The sequence below is a fragment of the Spermophilus citellus genome (genome assembly GCF_964194105.1).
Source record: "Spermophilus citellus genome assembly, chromosome: 17".
NCBI lineage: Eukaryota > Metazoa > Chordata > Mammalia > Rodentia > Sciuridae > Spermophilus > Spermophilus citellus.
The window spans coordinates 49,968,492-49,980,663 of record NC_138199.1 but is presented as its reverse complement, the minus strand read 5'-3'; positions in this window follow the sequence as shown (position 1 = coordinate 49,980,663).

Genomic DNA, 12,172 nt, shown 5'->3' with positions numbered 1-12,172 from the left:
TCTGTTCTCATAACCACAGGCATGACCTATGCTCAGTTGAATGGCCTCTGTCTTGTACTCTTTGCCCCATTTTTCCTCTTTGTGGACAGAAAATGTTTAAGACATTGCAATCAGCAGGCTGGTCTCTTGCTTAAATTATTCTCCTGTGAAGTCCCCTGTCTCTGCTGGTGCTAACTTTCTCTTGAAGCAGAGTCAGTTTTTGCGGTCTGCAAGACTCAGTTATAAGCCTGCCAGGAAACTGGTATTTCAGGGCACTCTGATCAGAATTAAAACCTTAAAAGAGGACACCTTCAGCATAAAGTTTGTCTCTCTTACAGGACCATTCTAAACACTGCGTGAAATCACTGAAACATGCAGTTATTCTGGTTTTTTCCCTACTGGGCATGGGGACTTCTGCCAGTCGGAGGCAGCACAAAAAGCCCTCCTTCATCCTAATTTTTGCAGTCATGTCAAGAAGATTTCAGATGTCTCTCAGAGTGAAAGGCATGAGTTTCTGAGAAGGGATAGGACAGGGGAAAAGGGGACACTCTCAAGAAAGAGAGTGAGTCCTCTTGAAGTAAAAAGAGACAGTTTGCCTCTCTTACCCTCCAGTTTTTATTGGGGGTCCCAAGAAAGTTTCCAGAGTCTCACCCAGGTTCATCTCTTGACTTTTTTTTTGGGGGGGGGGGTTTCCAGGGATTGAACTCAGGGGTACTCAACCACTGAGCCACATCCCCAGCCCTATTTTGTATTTTATTTAGAGACAGGGTCTCACTGACTTGCTTAGTGCCTTGATGGTGCTGAGGCTGCCTTTGAACGCAGGATCCTACTGCCTCAGTTTCCCAAGCTGCTGGGATTACAGGCGTGTGCTACAGTACTTGACCCCATCTCTTGACTTTTGACAGACAGTAGGATGACATCAGACTTTAAAATCCCTACTACCATGACAATTCTAGATCACTTTGGCCCATGATGACCAGTTTTAATTAGAACCAGTCCTGGACTAGGGATACACAACTCAATGGTATAGTGCTTGCCTAGCATGGCATGAGTCCCTGGGTTTAATCCCCAGGGCCCCCCCCCCAAAAAAAAAAATAAAATAAATGAGTAATAGAGCCTGTTCTTACAGATTTTTTAACGGTGAGGAAGGATTATTCCTATTTCCCTGAGTTCTGGGATCTGGTCTGTGGAAGGGTTGCAAAAGTCCCAAAGTCCCTCACTTTAGGGTAATTTGGGTTTTTCTTGTTCGAGCTTGCATTTCCTGCTGATTACAGGTAGTTTGCTGAGGAATGTAACATATCCTGCAGGCAGGGCTGCGCTAAATTGCATTTTAAAAGTAAAAGTACGTGTGAGTCAGCATAGTATACCCAGTTTATAGAATTATTCCCTTAATCTCCTGCTAGTCACATCTCTCTGTTCCCTCTCATTACCATTTCCCATAATTCAACAGTCTTTTTAAAATATTTATTCTTTAGTTGTAGTTGGACACAATACCTTTAGTTTATGGATTTATATGTGCTGCTGAGGATCAACCCAGGGCCCCGCACATGCCAGACAAGCGCTCTATCGCTGAGCCACAACCCTTGCCCCAAATTCAACAGTCTTGACAGACTTACTGTCCAGATATTAGCAACAGTTTCAGGATCATTAACATTCCAAGAGGTCCGTAACCCTCCACCCTGCCTCTTCCACTTAGCCCTATTCTGTCTAATGGCCTTCATAGAGGATTCACATTGACACACAGCTCTTTTATTATCATTTTTTTTTTGTATGTGTGTGTGGGTGGGTACCAGGGATTGAACTCAGGGGTACTCAACCACTGAGCCACATCCCCAGCCCTATTTTGTATTTTATTTAGAGACAGTATCTCACTGAGTTGCTTAGTGTCTCAATGTTAGGCACTAATTCTAATTCTCTCGTATTTAAATTTTGCCAAGAGATAATCAAGGTTTTCATAATGTAATTGAGTAATCTGTATAATTGCATATGTCCCCTTGCTGTGCCTTTGTGCTTGCAAAGATCCCAGCTCTCTAGCCAAAGAGGTAGATATGCCTTTCTGCATTTTCTACTTTTACCATTATAAATGTTTCACCTATATAATCTAAAAAGATAACATAATTTTTTAAAATAATTTTTATTTTTATTTTTTTGCACCAATGGAGCACAACTTTTCTTTTCTCTGGTTGTACATGGCATAGAGTTACACCATTCATGCATTCATATCCAAACATAGGGGTAATAATGTCCATCTCATTCTACCATCTCTCCCCATACATACTCCCCCCTCCCCAACATAATTATTTTTAAAAGATAAAGTGAAAACATTTAAGAAAATGAAATGTGGATTCATGCTTTGTTAAAAAAAAAAAAAAAAAAAAAAGGAGTAAGCCAGGCTGTCCAGGAAGACTCAGAACGTCCCTTGTCACCAAGCACAAGGAGGCACTGTTGGCTTGTCTAGTTCAAACAGGGCTCTAAGAGGGAAATAGGGTGATTTGTAGCATATATCACCTAACCTAGGTGGTGAGGACATAGAGCAGGATAGGTTGAGAGTAAGTCAATAGGAATACTTCAACTATTCCAAAGTGGAATTTTATCGAGCAAGAAACTTGGTAGAATTTTGCTTTTTCCTTAGGTGGTGCTGGGAATTGAACCCAGTACCTTGTGCATACAAGGCAAGCACTCTACAACTGCACTTCATCTCCAGCCCTTAACAGAATATTTTAAAAATTGCTAATCCCAGGAATATTCTGCCATCTTAGGATGTCATACACTATGGATTTATGTTCAAGTAAACTAGCTATGCTAGGGAAAGAAGATTAGAGTTTGTTTTTGTATTTTCCATGTTATTTAAAATTAATTAATGTGATGTAAAAGGTCTCTGAATCCCAAAACTGTAAGGCTTCTTCTTGCCCCTGGATTCCTGAATCCCTAAGGAGTGATTCAGTGACCAAGATTGGAAAGGCACAAGCCACATTCAAAGACCAATAAACCCTAGAGCCAGCCCTTAAGAATTCAGTCCTGCAATGTGGAGAGGGAGGAAGGTTGGCAGGGACAGCCTTGTTGTTTACACAATTACCTATTAACTCCAGCGAGTAAAGACAAAAATCTAAGGGAGGCGATCTTTTTATGCTACCTGGAGAATGCATGATGGGGAATCTCAGTGATTATCTCACTTGAGCTGGGAAGATTTTTTTTCAAGCTGAGAAAGAAGGTGGGGGGAAGGCAAAGGAAGAACTAGGGCAAGTGAGTAGGTAAAAAAGTGAGCGTGGGGGTCATCTTTAAATATGATAAAGGAATAAATATGTCTAATACATTGTCAAAGGATATAATCCTGGCTCTTTAGGATTTCTTTTTTAATTTGTTCTTTTTAGTTATACATGACAGTAGAATCTATTTTGATATATTTTCAGAAACACGAAATATATCTTATTCTAATTAGGATCCCAGTTCTGTGGATGTACACGATGTTGAGATTCACTGTGGTATATTCATACATGTACATGGGAAAGTTATGTCAGATTCATTGCACTGTCTTTTATATCCCTATCCCCCACTCTTCCCTTCATTCTCCTTTACTAATCCACTCAACTTCTATTCTTCCCCCACCCCAGGATTTCTACAGTAGCTTCTGAGAAATTAATGATAATATACTCTCACTTGTACTCACAGAGGCTTTGTAAGAAAGAAGTAAACAGGGAAGCTGAGCTTCAGAGAAGGTAGACATTCCCCGCTAGTCTTTTTTTTTTTTTAAATATTTATTTTTTAGTTGGAGTTGGACACAATACCTTTATTTTATTTATTCTTATGTTGTGCTGAGGTTTGAACCCAAGGCTTTGCACATGCTAAGTGAGTGCTCCCCCGCTGAGCCACCACCCCAGCCCCCAACCCCAGTTTTAATAGAAGAACACTCCTTGCTATAGTTTTTTTTTTTTTTTTTTTTTTTGGGGGGGGTGGATGTTCCTCTAAAGGAAAAATCCTTAATGTTTATTTTGAAAATAGATAAGTTATAAGAGGGCTGGGGATGTGGCTCAAGCGGTAGCGCGCTCGCCTGGCATGCTTGCGGCCCAGGTTCGATCCTCAGCACCACATACCAACAAAGATGTTGTGTCCGCTGAGAACTAAAAAATAAATATTAAAAATTCTCTCTCTCTCTCTCTCCTCTCTCTTTAAAAAGAAAAAAGTTATAAGAATGTTTTCAATCATAAAACATAAAGACCCTCATAAATTTACTTCTCAGTGATAACTATCATCAACAGAGCTTTTCAGATTTGGGCTAACTGGGTTTTGACTAAAGGACATAATAAAGAATTATGCAGCAAAGGGATTTATTAGAAAGATATCAGATCACTCATAACCATCAGAGGAAGACTAAAAAAACAAATTCAGGAAAATGGGCAAGAATTCAGGGGACCCAGGCAGCCAGGAACCCACCAGCTAAGGTCAGGATACTGGGCAGTCTCCTAAAGATGCCAGCTGTGTTTCCAGTGGACGTGGCATGGCTGCTCACACTGCCCTGTGGACGTTGGGTGCCACAGCCATCATCACCAGCAGAACAAGTTCTAAAATACCCCTGCTTCTAGGCATCAGGATTACAAATCCAGGTGGCTCACACTAAGGACATGCACTTCTGCTCTGAGTGCCAGAAGCCTAGAGAGTGAGTATATCTACTTTGGGGCACAGCCCTGCTGTCACCTCTACCCACACAAAGTCAGATTTTTCCAGAAAGTGAGTCAGACATCATACGGCAAAATAAATGGCAGGTTTTTGTTACACGTGTGTATAGCCTTTCTGTTTCTACATAAGTGGGATTTTATTATATATGCTAATTGGTAAATAGATTTTTGGTTCTGTCTGGTTTGTTTAGGCACGTATGTCTTTCATGTCAATACAATAAAATATTCCCTAAAATTCACACAGTATTTATTGCATAGATATTTTCATTATTTACCAATTGACACTATAATGAACACCATAGTTGAGAAGATCCTTGAACGTATATCTTGGCACTAGTCTTACCATGCCAATACGATCAAGTCCAAAGGTGAAATTGTTGAGTCAAATGGCACACGAAATTCTATCCGCTGCCAGACTGATCTGCAGAAACGTGTTTACATCTCAGTCAACTTAAAGGCGAGGCCAGAGGGGAGAGTGTCTTCTTCAACTGATCTTGTCGTAGCCTAAGCGATTAAAGCCAGGTCGCCCATCAGGTGAGCATTTTGCTGGGCGGGTGGGGGGGGGGGCGGGCAAGAGTCCCTCTGAGCGACTCTGAAAGCGCAAGCAAAAGTGGAGAAGGCGCATAAATGCAAATCTTGTTATCCTGGCGTCAAGCTACTAGCCCAGGAGCCAGGCGGGGCGCACTCGCCCATCGCAGGTGCTTCTGGGGTTTGAACCGCTGTCCCACTAACGTGCCAGTCCGCTTCCCTCCTCGTTGGGCCAAAACGTCCCGCGCACAGAGGTCGCGATGTAAATAAATAAATAAATGAATAAATAAAAAAGTACGAAGACCAGACTGCGTGTGCCACTCCTTCGGCCAGGGGCTTTCTCTTGACCCAGTCCGACCCAGCGTCTCCGCCAACTCACGGCCTCTGGACTCTTGGGACGCAGGGCCTGATCCCTGAAGGAATGCAGGAAGAGCAGCAGGAAAAGATGACACTCCCGGCTCAGGAACGCCTGGACATGGAAGGTTTCCCTGCTGCGCTTCCTTACGCCCAGTCTGGCCCTGAGCTCAGCACCTAGCCGCCTAGGCGGTGGCACTTTGGAAAAGCCGCCTAGCAGGCCACGTGGCTTGAGAAGACTCCCGGCCGCCTAAAGCAGCCAGCAGGTCCCATGGTGTAATGGTTAGCACTCTGGACTTTGAATCCAGCGATCCGAGTTCAAATCTCGGTGGGACCTCAGTAAACCTTTTGGTCTTACAGTTTCTGTTTTGGGGACCGCGGGAGGCAGGGACTACCTCGGGCTTTGCCCTGCGCTCCCAGACTTGGTGGACCTCTGTTTAGGGTCACACCCCGCCCCCTCAACACACTTTCATTTCAGGGCCATCATTGGTGTTACAGTGCGCAGGCGCGAGAATCGGGCGTGAAAAATAAACGTGTTGATCGGAGACTGAACGTGACTTTACCCTGGAGGGGAATAGCCGAAAGAACCCGAAAGATCCCGAAGCTGCAGCTCCGGGCGGGGCCTTGCAGCAATCAGCGCGCCTAAAGGCCTACTCTTACGCGAGAGCCGCCGGACTCCTCCTCCTATTGGCTACTGTGCAAATTCTATACGTGAGTGCTCTGTGAGCCGCCAATCAAGTTGCCGGATAGAGCCAGAGGCGGGGAAACGGCGCTCGCGGGACTCCAATTGGTCACAAGCAATAACCAGGCTCTGGTTCCACAAAGCTGTGTGTATGGTGGTGTGGGGAGACAGTGTTCACCTAGTTTGACCCTGCTCAGCCTACGAGATTGTCTGTGTCGTTCAGTTGTAACGCAGGTCCGTAGAGAATGAGCTTACCCCGTCTAACCCCGTCAGGATGTCTCTGGTGGCCGGTCTCATATCCATGGGATGTTTCTCCCTAGCGGAGGACGGGAATCTCTAAAGGATCCCCAGCAGGGTCCGGCACACCTGTGGCAAATCTGTCCAGGAGCGCAATTGAGGATGCGGACAAGGCGCATGTAATTTGCGGGAAAGAGCGTACCTCTAGGTCAGTGTGGAAGAGATGTAATAGAGTGTTTCTTCTTTGGATTAGCAACTGGGTTTTGAAAAGTGTTCGTCTCTGTGGGATAAGTGACAAGGGAGCTGGTTGACGCATTTATGATCTCCCTCCAGGGTGATTGGCACTGTGGTTATCTGTTCCCACCCTTGGGAGGATGCCATGGAAACAGGATCCTTGGTCTCCCCATCTCTCCCCTGAGCACCCCTCCTCCCCGCCCGACCCACACACTCCTTAAACGTTTGAATGGATCTGCGTGTATGAGCGATCCCAGCTTTAAAAAATATCTAAGCATGATTGGTGGGCGGATTTGTTGTGCCAGAGAGTAAAACTTATTATCAACTGTATACCATAGGAATTAAGATAGTGTGATATTCGTGTAACGATAGATAGATATACCAATGGAACAGAATAGAAGAGAATCAAGATACAGCCCCTCCTAGTTGGACAATTGATTTATTTAAAAGGTGGCACAACAGAGAAATGGGGGAAAGGACCTGATTTTAAATAGATGGTTCTAGGACAATTGTGCCCATATGATATCAGATTCCTCCTTAACTTGTCCTAAACACAGCAATAAATCCCAGAAAGTATAGGCTTCAATTCCAAGAAAAAGCAAAAAGCTTTTGAAAGACCAGGTATGTGAATATCTTTATGATCTCAGGGTAAGAAAAGGCTTTGTAAAAGATACAGAAGGTTCTGAAGGCTTGCTAAACTTCATCATACTAGAGTGATACTCTATGTTCTTAACAAAAGAAAGTGGAAAAAGCTGGGGATGGACGTTAGTGGTAGAGCATGCAAGCCACCGGAAGCCTGGATTCAATCCCTAGTGCATGTACACACACACACACACACACACACACACAATTGAAAAAATAAGACACAGAATAGGGAAAGATACTTTAATGCATAACTTATAAAGAAGTCCTTAAAAATGAATAAGAAAAAAGACCTACAGAAAAATAGTAAAACCAAGAGAAAAGTAGCAAAAGGTTTGAATGGACTTCACTATTGGAAACCCCAAATAACCAAAATACATATTAAAAGATGCAGGGCTAGGAATATAGCTCAGTAGGTAGAGTGCTTGCCTCACATGCACAAGGCCCTGGATTCAATCCCCAACACCACACACACACACACACACACAAAAAAAAAAATCATTCATCAACACAAAAATACAAATTAAAAGTTCAACCAGATACCACTACACAGTCACCAGGTTACAACCTGAAGGTTATCAAGAACATGGAATAATTTGAATCCTCACAAGAGCATATTGATGAGAAACACTTCAACATTTACTACTAAAGTTGGAGATGCCCATACCCTATGACCTAGAATTTCATTCCAGTCCAAATACAGAAATATGTGTACATGTCCACCTAGAGGCATGTTTAAGAATGTTATTGGCAATATAAAAACCAAAAATTAGAAAAGAACTTAAATGTCCTTAAGTAGCAGAATGCCTATGCATAAATTGATATTATATAACAACAAAAACAAATGAGCAACTACATGCAATAAAATAGATGAATCTTGGTTTGGAGTGCAGGTTTGAGGGACAAATAGGAAGAATTTTCTAACAATTCAAGTTGTCCATCAACACATCAGTCTTGAGAAATACTGGGTTTCTAGTGATTGGAAATCTTCTAGGGAGGCTCAAAGAAACACTTTGTCAGTGTGCCTGTAGGAAAATTCTGTTCTAAGGTGGAAATTGGGCTCCAAAAAAGATATGTTGCCTTCTTGCCAAGTTCCTTTCTATTGTGACTTCTCACCCCCAGCTCAGGGCTTTCCTCAACATGAGCTTTTTCATCATTTCGTTCTCCCAGGACTTTCACCATTTTGTTTGTTTGTTTGTTCATTTGCACCAAAACCCTCAATAATATCATCTGTTTTATCTCACAAGCCTGTACACACGTATACACACAGAGACAAAACAGAAACAAAAGTTTAAGAAAATAATATATGCCCTTACACATGTAATATTATATATATTATCGATCTCACAACTTACCAATTTGATTTTATAGCTCACAGTTTGCAAAACATTTGGGAGCTCACCATCGTCCCCACTGTCCTCTTCCTCCTAGCTCCAGATTATCTGAAGCTCTCATCTCCTTTTTTTTTTTTTTAAGAGAGAGTGAGAGAGAGAGAGAGAGAAATTTTTAATGTTTATTTTTTAGTTCTCGGCGGACACAACATCTTTGTTGGTATGTGGTGCTGAGATCGAACCCGGGCCACACGCATGCCAGGTGTGGCGCTACCGCTTGAGCCACATCCCCAGCCCTCATCTCCTTCTTTTTCTATCCCCAATAGCTGAGGGGAGAACACACCCCTCTCTCTCTCCCTCCCTCCCTCCTTCCTTCCTTCTCCCTCTCCCACTACCTTTCCCTCTCTCCCCTTTCTTTTTCTCTCTCCCTCAGACAGTCCCTTCCAAAGGAGCCCCTTCCAAAGGTTTTATTTTGGTTAGGAGCCCCAGTAGTACCTTCCGTACGTCGTCCCTGATCAGAGTCACCAGCAGAGGGCAGCACCTGACATCCAGGACCAACAGCCCAGCCAGGTCTGTGCCTAGTCTGGACTCTCCCTTCTGCTGGGTTCCCAGTGCTGTCCAGTTTTCATCTTCTTTGTTTGCTCATTTGCACATGAGATAATGTGTGTACAACACTCACACTTCCTGGTGCACAGTGCCAGGGGGCAGGGTGAGTTACAGAATGCTTAGTTTCACAACAGTTAGTCAAGCACCCACCAGGTTTGAGGAAATACAAAATAAAGCAAGACTTGATCCCTGCCCTCAAGGAACTTGAAATCTTTTTATTTGTTTATTTTTATTTCTTATTTTTTTATGTGGTGCTGAGGATTGAACCCAGTGCCTCACACATGGGAGACGAACCACTACCACTAAATCTACCACTGAACCACAAGCCTAGCCCAAGGAATTTGAAATCTTGATCGAAAACAAAGACTAACATACAGCATACAACGGTAGGTTCAGGAGTATATGTGGGCACAAATGTAGGTGAAATCCAGCAAGGTGAGCTTTCAAAAAGGAAACCTCCACAAAAATCTCAGAATAGCATATAAGTGTGCCATTTGTATAGGGAGTGTTTCTCTGGATTGGCTTATGTTTGCACAAAACATCTCTGGAAGGTTACAACAGAATCTGGAACAACTTCTCTAATGAAACCAGAGGGAGAGAGAAGAGAAAGGGACTGTCTGCGGCACCCCCTCCAGACATTTTTTTTTAAACTGGAAATTGAACCCAGGGTGCTTAACCACTGATCTATATCCCAAACCCTTTTTTATATTTTATTTAGAGACAGGGTCTCACTAAGTTGCTTAGGGCCTCACTAAATTGCTGAGGTTGGCTTTGAACTTGTGATCTTCCTGTCTCAGTCTCTTGAGCTGCTGGGGTTACAGGTGTGCACCACTGTGCCTGGCTACTGCATCCTTTTTGCACCTCTTGAATTTGGAACCATCTACCATTTGAGTTCCTCTATTCAGTCACAAAGTCTCGGGTACTCAGGGAGCCAGAGGAAGCTCACAGGATGCTTAACTTAGCTGTGACTTACTATGTGAATTAGCCAGATAAAGAAAAGTCACAGGATAAAGGGTGTTTAATGCATGAATCTGTCAAGAAATTGAAAGGCGCTCCATGTTAATGAGTGGAGGCCAGGGGTTAGGGTGAGCAGGGGCCCCATGGGGTAGGGCTTGGATGTCCTTGGTCCCTAGGAGCCTTGACTTGATCTTATAGAGTGGAGAGTCAAGAAGGGTTTTAAGCAAGGGAGCCACAGAGAACATGCTAGCCACCAGGTGGAGAGCAGGCTGCAGCTGGCGGGCCAGAGGGGAGTTCTCAGGAGGCTCTGGAACTATGAGTGGGGTTGGGAGCTGGTCATGGATCTTTAAGGGCAAGGCAGAGGGAGCAAAATTATAAACAGATAAATGTGTGAGAGCTTTAGAAGGTAGAATCAACAGGAATTAGTGTGGTTTGGAATTAGCATGATTAGATGGGGGCAGGGGCCAGGAAGAGCCAAATCCTCGTGAGACTCTTCATTGCTCTCTGTTCTCCTGGCCTCCTGGTTCCTAATTCCTCAGCCCTGACACTGTGGAGGATGAGTCATGCACCCCTTCCATTTCCCTGGTCTGTGGAGAGTCAGAAATCAGAGGGGCCCATGGAGTATCCACCTCCCCATTCCTCCCTCTCCCAAGAACACTGTCAGAAATGCTGGAGGAGCCCAGGAACAGGGTCATTTTCATGCTGACCAGAAGTCCCCCTTATACCCAGTCCCTGGATAAGCATCCTGCCACCTCCATCCACCTGGGGCATCTATCTCCCCTACGTAGGACCAGACATATCATATAATATATTACATTATATAGTTATATACTTTATATAATATGTAAGGTCCTTATTCAAAAATTATTGAGAATTTCCAGACAGTGACAGTAGAGCATTTTCCATCCCCCTCTAGCATAGGCCCCTCTAAGCATGGGGCCCTGTGTAACCCCACAGCTGGAATACACATGAGGTTGGTCTGTCCTAGGCATCAAGCTCAGGTAGAGAATCGGGGAGGTGGGGCAGAGGGCAACAATGGACCTTCTTCAGGCCTGATGTCATGGTGGATTAATCATCCTCTGCCCACAGCACCAAGGTGCCACACAGACACAGTCCTGTCCCACGAACAAGAAATGTTACTTCCTAACATTTTACATCTCTCCCCTTCCAGCTTCCTGGGTGAGACTGCCTCATCTGCACACGAGCTGAGGCCACTCTAACCACTCCGCTGTCCCTCTCTCCTCCGTGACACCAAGGGATCTGTTCTGGGAGTCCCCAGTGGGGTGTGGAAGGAAGGTAATAGGGAATTTGAAACTTGGGTCTGTATTATTTGACCAGGAACTCCAGAGTTCAAGAGCATTCCTTCCGTTTTCCTCCTTCCTCCTGGCTTGACATCATTTTACTGACTGGGATCATCTAAATGTCGATTATTGGGTCTCTGCTTGGCTCACTCACACCTCCAGCCCTCCCGTCTTGGTCCTCTTCATCTCTTTTCCCCCTCCACCCAGCCTCAGCTGCTGGGGTTCCTTCAAGTTCTATTCTTGGCCCCTGTCACACATACAGCCCTCTTGAGCAATCTCGGCCACTCTTGCAGTGCCAGCTACCACCTCTCAGTGATTCTCAACGGGGGCCCTAGGGGAGGGAGGAGGAGCCACGGGAGGCACAGAGAATCACCTGGTGGGGATGGAGGTCCACTTAGTGACATCACCATTCACCCAGTCATCCAGGAAGAAATGATTAAGTTGGTAAAGGCATCCTTGATAAAGATGTTCTCTCTGTCCTCTATTTAATCTAAAGATGGTGGCCCTGCGTTCCATCCCCATTGCCACCAAAAAAAAAAAAAAAAAAAATGTTGGAAATGTTACTTCCTGATGATTTCTTCAGTTGTCACCTCTCCATTCTTTTTATTTAACTTTTAAAATTTATTCTAATTAGTTATCACCTCTCCA